The sequence below is a fragment of the Haliotis asinina genome, chromosome 1 (genome assembly GCF_037392515.1).
Source record: "Haliotis asinina isolate JCU_RB_2024 chromosome 1, JCU_Hal_asi_v2, whole genome shotgun sequence".
Classification (NCBI taxonomy): domain Eukaryota; kingdom Metazoa; phylum Mollusca; class Gastropoda; order Lepetellida; family Haliotidae; genus Haliotis; species Haliotis asinina.
This window is the reverse complement of record NC_090280.1, coordinates 64751575-64761442: the sequence shown is the minus strand read 5'-3', so window position 1 is coordinate 64761442 and position 9868 is coordinate 64751575. Positions and strand designations below refer to the sequence as shown.

At 42.0% G+C, this 9868-nt stretch overlaps 1 pseudogene; it reads left to right on the top strand.

Annotated features, from left to right (window-relative positions):
• Positions 1-419: 419 nt before the first annotated feature.
• Positions 420-5980, top strand: LOC137296022 (uncharacterized; annotated as a pseudogene).
• Positions 5981-9868: the final 3888 nt, after the last annotated feature.

Sequence of the window (9868 nt, the reverse complement as noted above, 5' to 3'; positions counted from 1 at the left end):
ACACATGTGTAACACACGTGTTCTCGTGATACTTTTGTGTTTTTAACAGGTTTTGGGAGGGAAGGTCGCGGTGTATCATGTATTCTTTCATTCATTCACATATGTACTTCATTCTTTTCTCTTTTTCTTTATTTCTTTCATTCATTCACATAATTCTTGCTGTCAATTCTTACTATAATTCATCCATTGATTCATTGTAAATATATGGGGAGCAGAAGGTAGCGAGAAAGGGAAGAAGGGATCAACTTCTTGTACATGTTATAAGGTGAAAATTGCAATCGTATACAAGAAACGATTTATACATCTATCACTGAGATTTGCGGTTAGTTCGGCATAGCACCAATGCTATTACTATTGGGTAATATATTAAGGGATGGAAAAAGGAAATAAATGTCGAACAACTGAACAGAACAGATTCGTCAAGTAGCAATTAAGTCTGAGTCACTGATTAGAATTAAGGGAGATTTCCAATCATGAGGTACGACATGAGACCAGGGAATGATGTAACTTCTAACGAATCAGAGAGATGGTAGATGGTCATGTGACAAGGGTGGAGCAGGCTCGAACACCTTAAAAAGATACCGTCAGCACAAAAAGGTGCGCGGTGCGGTGCGGGTTGAAGAGACAGTAGAACGCTCACATCCCGAGAGCTTGCCCTACCCTGTCCAGGCCAAGACCAATTGTTATGAAGAGAGGGATCGAGTAAACCGATGTGAGTATAGAAACTTGTGTTGAGTTATTCATTGTATGCCTCAGTGCCAGTACACGAATGATATGCGCTAGTTAGGAATCCCGGTCGTCAGACCAGTTATTCCTAGATGTACCCCCCCGGACAGACCAAGCGAGAATGCCACCAGAGCTGGCAGCACCCCCAATAAGGCAGAACGGTCGTCGTAACAGGTAACTGGTCAGAGGGTTTACTAACACCCAAATCCCAGTTACGACATGGTGGAGATGGCGGGTTTTGTCTTGAACATAATGTTTAAGACGTTCCCCTGCATTTGTTTACACAAGACCGTTCATACCTTTTCATTCGCTCGTACTGACGTTTGACGACTGTAGATTTCTTTTCGCCGTTTGAATATGGTATCTGCAGTATTTTTTCCACCCCTCTTGACTTGTAATGTCTCAACCAAATGATTCTGACTTATCGACGTCATATGACAGTACGATCTTTCACCCCATCATTTCTAACATTTTTACTAATCCGGCCCGCCTAGGTTTAATACAGCCACCGTTACGATCTTCCACCCCCCAGGATCCCCAGAATCTGCCTCCATCTGACGCTTCGGGCTCAGTTCCACCTGTTCTTCAAAACTTTCCTTATTCTGTTTCTCAGGACTCCCTCTCATCCCTTTCTCAGGAGGATTTAGAATCTTCAAGTTCCTCTACACATTTGGCAGATGTAGACATTCTTGTAAGTTCCAATTCTGAATTCACGATGGGCGATTCCACTTTAATGCCAGAACATTTTACAGGTAAAGATAGTTCTCATGCTGAGGAATGGCTTGATCGTTTTCTCCATTTTGCTAATTTCAAACAATGGAATCACGCTCAGAAAATACAGGTTTTCCCACTCTTTTTATAGGATTCGGCATACTTGTGGTATAAAGACGTGCTGCAGACATCAGACAATGAATTCATTCTGTTTGACGAAGTCCAAAAGTTGTTTAAGGACAAATATGTCCACCCAACCGATCGATGGTCTCTGCTCGAAAAGTTTGGATCACGTAAATTATTACCAACTGAAACCATAGATGTGTATTTGGCAGAATTAACAGAGACAGCTAGTCTGTTAGGTAAGACAGAAACGGACATACTGGACGCATTTGTTAGGGGACTGGATGATAGTACACGGCAACACGTGCTAATGAAACAGCCTAAAACTCTCAATGACGCTGTTTCATTTGCGCGGCTTGCTCGATCGATATTACCTCAGGTAAAACAGGACCAGGGAGTGAGCACGGCAATCGATACTCTGAGAGAACAGATTGCTGCTCTATCGGCGAAACTGACCCCGTCGCCACGGGTCAATACTTTTCAGTACCAACAGGACAGGCGCTCCAAATCTGCCAGCCCACCCAACAGGTATCCATCAGGACCGCCCCAGCCACTACACCCTCAGTTTTGGCAACAGTCATCTCCAGAGCCATACTATCAACGGAGACAACAGCCCCTTCCCCAAAGAAACAACTTCAAACAGGGACGCAACATGGGCCGGAACCAGCAATGCTATCGATGCGGAGGTGAGTATGTTTTTTCTCATGCTGATAAGTGTCCGGCGCGAAATGCGAAATGTCATTTTTGTCAGAAAGTGGGACATTTTCATCATGTATGCAGAGCTAGGAGTCGATCAAACACTATCCAACGTCAATAGCAATTACAGTTTCGATCACGTAGGCAGTTTCCCCGTTCGGAAAGGCAAAGTTTCTCAACTTCGAAATTAAAGTCGCCACATCCTTCTGCCCCATCTTTCAATGAACGCCCATCTCCTTTTTTCCAAGTAACACCAAAGGTTGATAACAGGCATAGGATACATGTCATATTAGGAGACCAACTGATTTCTTCTATAGTGGATTCTGGTGCTGCTATTAGTGTCATAACCTTAGATGCATTTAATGCGTCAGGTTTAAGAAACAAAATTTCTATTCAACAATCAGATGTTATATCACTTCAAGGAATAGGTTCTACTATAGTCCCGGTCATAGGACAAGTTCTACTTCCCATCACAATTGGTAGTTTTCAAACAGAACACTGTTTTCAGGTTGTTACAACGTTAGCGTCGCCTATGTTCTTAGGTTTAGACTTTTTGACCCAACAAGCTGCAATTCTGAATTATCAATCTTTCACATTGACACTTCAAAATGGGTTAACAGTAGTTCCGGTTTGGTCACATAATAGAGAGCCCCTTCCTGTTTTGGACCATCCCAAGGAATCCGAACAGATACCGGTTCGTTCATTGACGGCTGTCACCATTCCCCCTCAATCTGAAATTATTTTTCCAGTTTATGTGAGTGGATTCCCGTCTGATCATGTAGGCATATGTGAACCTAACCCTCTCTTAGCAGAAACACATCAGGTCTTAGGAGCTCGTTGCGTTGTTTCCGCAACTCCAGGAAAATCTGTGTACCAAATAATCAATATTAATGCTTATGCTGTAGAGATCCCCAAAGGCCATGAAGTAGCTCATTTTACCATTGTCCCGTCAGAGGAAATTGCGCCTATGCAGTCCTCTGCCTCACACAAGGAGGAACCGCCCCTTTCGCAATCTGAAATTGATGCAAGGTTACGTGATTTGAATATTGATTTTTCGGCATCCCCTCTGTCCCAGGAACAACAGGTTAGGCTTGGTCAACTGTTAGCCAAGTATCGATATTGCTTTGCTATTAATCTCTCGGAGATAGGTTTGAATGATTCTGTACAACATGACATTGACACAGCAAATGCCCCACCGGTGAGACAACGGTTTTACCGTACTAATCCTGCAATGCGTGCAGAGATAGATCGTCAGGTTCAGGAATTAGTAGACTTAGGCATTTGTGAACCAGACCATACTAGCCCCTGGGCCTCTCCTGTTGTTATGGTACCTAAAAAACAGCCCAAAGGTTCCCCTCCATCTTGGCGACTAGCGGTAGACTACAGAGTTGTAAATTCACTCTGTCGGCCAGTAGTGTTTCCAATGCCCAGACTAGAAGATGTTCTTGATGTCCTAGGTACATCCCATGCCCAGTTTTACACAACTATTGATTTGGCATCAGGGTATTGGCAGATAGCTTTAAATGAGGATAGTAAGCCTAAAAGTGCTTTTGTGACAGCTAGTGGCACCTACCATTTCAATCGTATGGCCTTTGGTCTGGCCTCTGCACCAGCCACTTTTCAAAGATTGATTAATGACGTTTTCCGCAATCTAAATTGGCGTAAAACAATGTGTTATTTGGATGATGTATTGTGCTTTTCCCGAGATTTTGACACCCATCTGAAAGATCTAGAAGAGGTTTTCTTGTGCTTGCGCAAAGCAAATTTAAAAGCGAAGCCATCCAAGTGCCAGTTTGCGAAATCATCTGTTGCATATTTAGGCCATATTTTTTCACAAAATGGTGTACAAGTTGATCCAGAGAAAACTAGCGTGATAGCAAATTTCAAGACCCCCAAAACACCCAAGGAAGTCAAAAGTTTCCTCGGTATAGTAGGATTTTATCGCCGTTTTATTCAGGGCTTTTCAAAAATAGCTGCTCCTCTGCACATCCTGATACAAAAGGACAAACCATTTGTATGGACCGACGCCCAGGAAAACGCATTTCAAACCCTTAAGTCGGCTTTACTCAAACCGCCAATCCTAGCGTTTCCGGATTTTGACAAACCATTCATTCTGTACACTGATGCGAGTGATGAGGCTTTAGGCTACTTATTAGGTCGGAAAGATGGAAATGGCAAGGATGTAGTCATTACTTACAGTGGTCGTGCTTTATCTAAAGCGGAGAAAAACTATGGAATAACAGAAAAAGAATGTTTGGCAGTCGTGTCGGGAATTAAACATTTCCAGGTATATCTGACACACGCTCCATTTACGGTTGTGACAGATCACAGGGCTTTACAATATTTGAACGACAATAAGGACCGCTCAGCTAGGTTGAGCCGCTGGTCACTTTTGTTGAGTGATTTCACTTTCACCGTTCAGCATCGACCCGGCAAGAAGTTAGGTAATGCGGATTTTTTATCCCGTTTGCCGCATCCAGAATGCCCACCTGACTCAGATGACCCACTTTCTGATATTCCCTATCTATTTGCCACCGACGTGCATCGTGTATGCAACGCTGCCTCTCCCTCGCCGGACAGCGATAGCGATCATTCAGTTATCACTACACATGAGGATTCATCAGACTTGTATGACAAAGACATTAGCAATAATCCTCTTAGTGTAATTCCAGAGTTTCAGGGAGATTATTCAATAGCACAGAGACAATATGATGATCCTGAGCTCAAACCATTGATTGACTGCATTAAGTCTCATGCATTTACCAAGGATGACAAGACTACTCGTGCACTGTTGTTACAAAGTCAGGATTATGTCATTGATGATAATATACTATATCATTTGTATGCGCCGCCTGGACCCGGCCATAGAAAAGACAGAATTATTCGTCAGCTAGTGATTCCTAAATCTTTGATAAACAGTGTTCTTCAATCATATCATGATAGTTTGTTAGCAGGACATGTTGGTATTGATAGGACATTCAATGCTATTAGACAGAAATACTACAGGTCCCACATGTTGGATGACATAAAGCAATACATTATGTCATGTACTGCCTGTCAAGTCAATAAACGTGATTTTCACAAGAAACCTGCTCCATTACAACCCGTACCTGTCCCAGGTAAATTATTTGATCGGGTACAAGCTGATTTCTTGGGACCATTATCGACTACGAAAGCAGGACACAGGTACATCTTTTTATTGACTTGTGCATTTTCGCGATGGAATGTAGCCATCCCTCTTTCAACACTGGAAGCGGCAGAGGTGGCTCAGACATTCTACTCCAAGTATATTTGTGTTTATGGAATCCCAAGAGTGCTATTAACTGATAATGGTACTTCATTCACCAGTAAGCTGTTTACTGCAGTGTGTTCAATATTAGGGATCGAAGCTTTGAAAACTAGTAGTTACCATCAGCAGACTAATGGAGCTTGTGAGAGACTGAACTCATTCATTATGCAAACGCTCCGTATGTTTATCAATGATAATCAAGACAATTGGGATGATCTCCTCCCTAGTGTTATGTTTGCGTATAACACTAGCCCCGCAACACAGAGTGCGGGATTTTCCCCATATTTCCTCCTGTTTGGTCAAGAATGTTCAGTGCCCATTGATGTTGAATTACAGTCAAGTGAACCTCTTCCACAAACAATTAAACAAAGACTTGATGCTATTTTACATCATGTGGAGGTTACTAGACAATTGGCACGCACCAATTTACAACAAGCACATGAGAAAGCTAAGTGTTATTATGACAGGAATACTTCAAACCCTATTCTTCAGCTGGGAGACAAAGTGTGGCTCCACGCAACCGCGCGTGTTGTGGGTAAATGTCGAAAGTTAGGACAGATTTTTCATGGACCTTTTTACATTGCTGATGAATTGCCCCACTTTACGTACAAACTGCGTCGTTGTGATGACCATAGATTACTTAAAGTGCCTGTCCACGCGAACCGCTTGAGAAGATTTGTCAATCCTAAGGAGAGATTAACTAACGTCATTCCTCGTACGCAAACTGACATGCCCCTTAATCAGTCTCAGCTTGATGCGTCTGAGTCGGACACAGACGTGACGAACACCGCGTCACAGCAACAGTCAGCAAAACAGACAAAAGATTCTACTTTTGATTTACACGATGATGATGTCTTCATTGTTAAACGAATCTTGGCTCACAAACTGGTTAATGGAGAGAAATACTACAAAATCCACTGGGAAATTTTCTCGGTGCAAGAAGCAACATGGGAACCTGAATCCAATATCCCACAAAGCTTAATTCGCGACTACATGATTCATAAATCATTGCGGAAAAAGAAGAAGCGCAAGCATTAGCGTGTGCAATACAGTTTCGCAGCGCCTACAGTTTGTTTGATTTATTAATATATTTTGTTCCTTTTTCAGTTTGCCACAGCAATATCAAGTTGGAGAGGGCCCCTCTAATATTGATTTTTGCATGTGTTTTATTGCAGGAAAATACCTAGTTGATGCTATATGCATGGAGCACAGCTCATATCGATACATGCTATAGATCATTCATTCATTATAATGTTACATATGTCATTGTCCCAAGGTAACAAGACAACAGAAATGTTTCCATATATTGATGTATGTATTGTCTTGTCAAATGTCTTGTTGTGCACATTCAGAGTACTTGGACTACATACAGTCACATGTTGGTTGATGATGAAAAATATATTCCTGTACACGGATTATGATTAATGACCAAACGTTGTTAAGGTTTGGGTCACGTCGCATACTACTACTTGATGAATACATTCCCGAGTTACTGACCACAAACGTGTAGGTCAAGTTACATATAGTCCTACTATTTGTCCGCGAACGATTATAAATCGTGTTGTCCAGAAGAGACGTTGTACATATTCGCGGACTATTACAAAGCAATTCGCTATGTGCGTATACAGTTGCAAAAAGAAATGAACTACGCTATACAGAGCTCTGACGATAGTGCGTTGCGCGACGATTCAGTATACTGACAAATCCGATGATATTCCGTGCGAACTACAGTGAAATCGATGTTTTCAATGAAAAACGGTGCAGTACGTTGATGTGCAGTGAAATACAGTGGAATGCGTTGATATTCAATGAAATACGATGAAATACTATGTCGCTCAATGAAAGACGGTGATGAACACAGAATTACAGTTACACGACTCGAGAGAAGTCAAGAAAAGTCTGTGTTCAATGATTCTATTATGCTTACATACATATATTCTGTGATGAAGAAATATTTGCATGAAACAAAATGTTGTTTGTTCGCATGCATCTTGGTGGGACACTACTGTTACTTCTGTGTGACGATTATTAACATTTTAAATACTGTAACATTAGATTTACTATTCCTGGTAGCAGATATAAGGTGAACGTACTTTCACTGTGACTATTTTTCCAATCCATGGAATTTCCTAATAATACTATTAATAACATATATCATTTTCTTTTACATTTCTGTTTATGATTCGTGGTTGACTTTCTTTCTGGCGCTTGTCAGCATCCAACACCAAGTTGCTTCTGTTCATACAGAACTTCGACTGCCATGGGGAGTCGTATTCGTTCATACGTCGCGTATTGACATTGCCCAAAATAAATGGGTTCATGTATGTAAATACCAAATACCAGATTTAGTGGGTATGGGCAATGGACCCAACTACCAAAATCTATGTGGTGAATATTCATTACTGGCTCTTTTGGATTTTCTAGAACGGGAATTTGCTTTCCCTACCTGCCATTTTATTCGTCATATCGATACCACATTCCCGCTAAACCACACTTTTATCGGCCATCTGGTTGACAACACTCGCCGTGGGTACCAAAGATGGTCGCATCAATCCTCTTGCGTTTTCTGCAGAAAGTCTATTCCTTTCGTAGCAGGCCCAACTTTTAACATTTTACCGCTCCCCTGTTGCTATGCAACCATTCATAGGGGTTGCGCTGACCGTTTTCGGGCCTTATCGTCGGTGCCGGGAGATATCCCATACATATATTGTCTTGACTGTGGTACTCCGTACCTTAATGGGCGTGTGGTCCTCACCCACATTGTCAGGTCAATGCCACCTTTGCGTCTTCGTTGTTTAACACAACATCAGGTGGCTCCCCGCCCAGCCAGTGCACCGCCTCTAATTTCTTCTCCTTCAGAGCCCACTATCCCTCCACTTTCTCCTTCCAACCTTTCACTCATACAACCACCGCGGTCCCCACGTCACCACGAGGATTCCTCGGACGGTGGGTGGTTATCGAGCGGGTCAGACGAGCCTACCCGTCGCTCAAATCTACCTGCTCAACCGAATTCACCAGCAGTATCCTCTGAATCAGAATCATATTAAGACTATCCACACATGTCCAGAGCAGCCTAAAATAATGTCGTACATCATTTCTATATCTATATATATATATATGTATTGCAAACGTATTCCATTTTAACCTTTAGTATATGTCTGTATTTACAATTACTCGATCATATAACGTCCTATATCTTGTACATTTACATTCTACCTATTTAACCATGTAACAAGTAATCGATATTATCTCATTATTATACTCTCCATATTCTTTCTTAGATTAACCTTGTATATTGTCAGATGGTTATAATTTTATTGTTCATACAATATGTTACACGCATAGTCTGGAGAATTGGTAATTCTTTCACTTTCCTGTACCTGTACTTGTCTATATGTAGTGTTGATAATGTTTATCTGTCAATACAGATAACACTCGATTCGCATCTCTCTTTAACGTATTCCTATAATCCCTCACTCGAATTTCTATGTTGTTTGTTAAAGTATGTTGCACCACAAAGTATGTGTCTTAAGTGTTTATAATAATATCTTGTCGATGATTACAACCACATCAACGTATTCTCTTAACGTGGTGTGGGTCGCTCGTAAGCTTAAGCCCAGTACACACGGGTTAATGCGTCGTTTGTACCTTGTATCGTACTTTGTCTTCACAAGTTTCTTACTTGGCTACATACCTCCATGGAGCATAATATCCAATTCAGGTCGTTGTCATCCATATTACCATGTCTCTAGAACTTCACTACTGTTTACATTATGTCACAGAGGTTGGTTGTGGTTTAACACTTTTTCTCAAGTGTTGCAGCTCCATAACCGATCAACGTTCAGTTGGGACAGAAGTTACACACGTCCCCTACTGTCATCGGACCCCCGCCAACATCGATCATCTGACTCCACACTTCAGTGCGCTCACGTCACAGCCAATGCACACGCCAGACGACTTAACACACTACGTTGTCCATCATCGCCTAGCATCGCAGATGACATTGTTCTGCCACCCATCCATGGCACGATCGTTCAACTTGATCTGCTGCTCGTCGGGTAAACAACATGTTTGTCCAGGCCAATCTACTGATGTGCGGACATTTTTCAACTTCTCACGAGGTTGTCTAACAAGATCATCCTGTTGGATCTTACCACGCTGTGTGTTTCATAACTAACTCTTCGCTGTGTGTACAATCTAACATTCGTTGTGGAGTTCGGTAACAGTGCCGGGCAGTTTATGCTGAACTTTTCCTGCCCAAACTAGTGACAGTAAATTCGTTTGGGGACCGATGACCAGTGAACTTTGTGACATTTGAGCTTG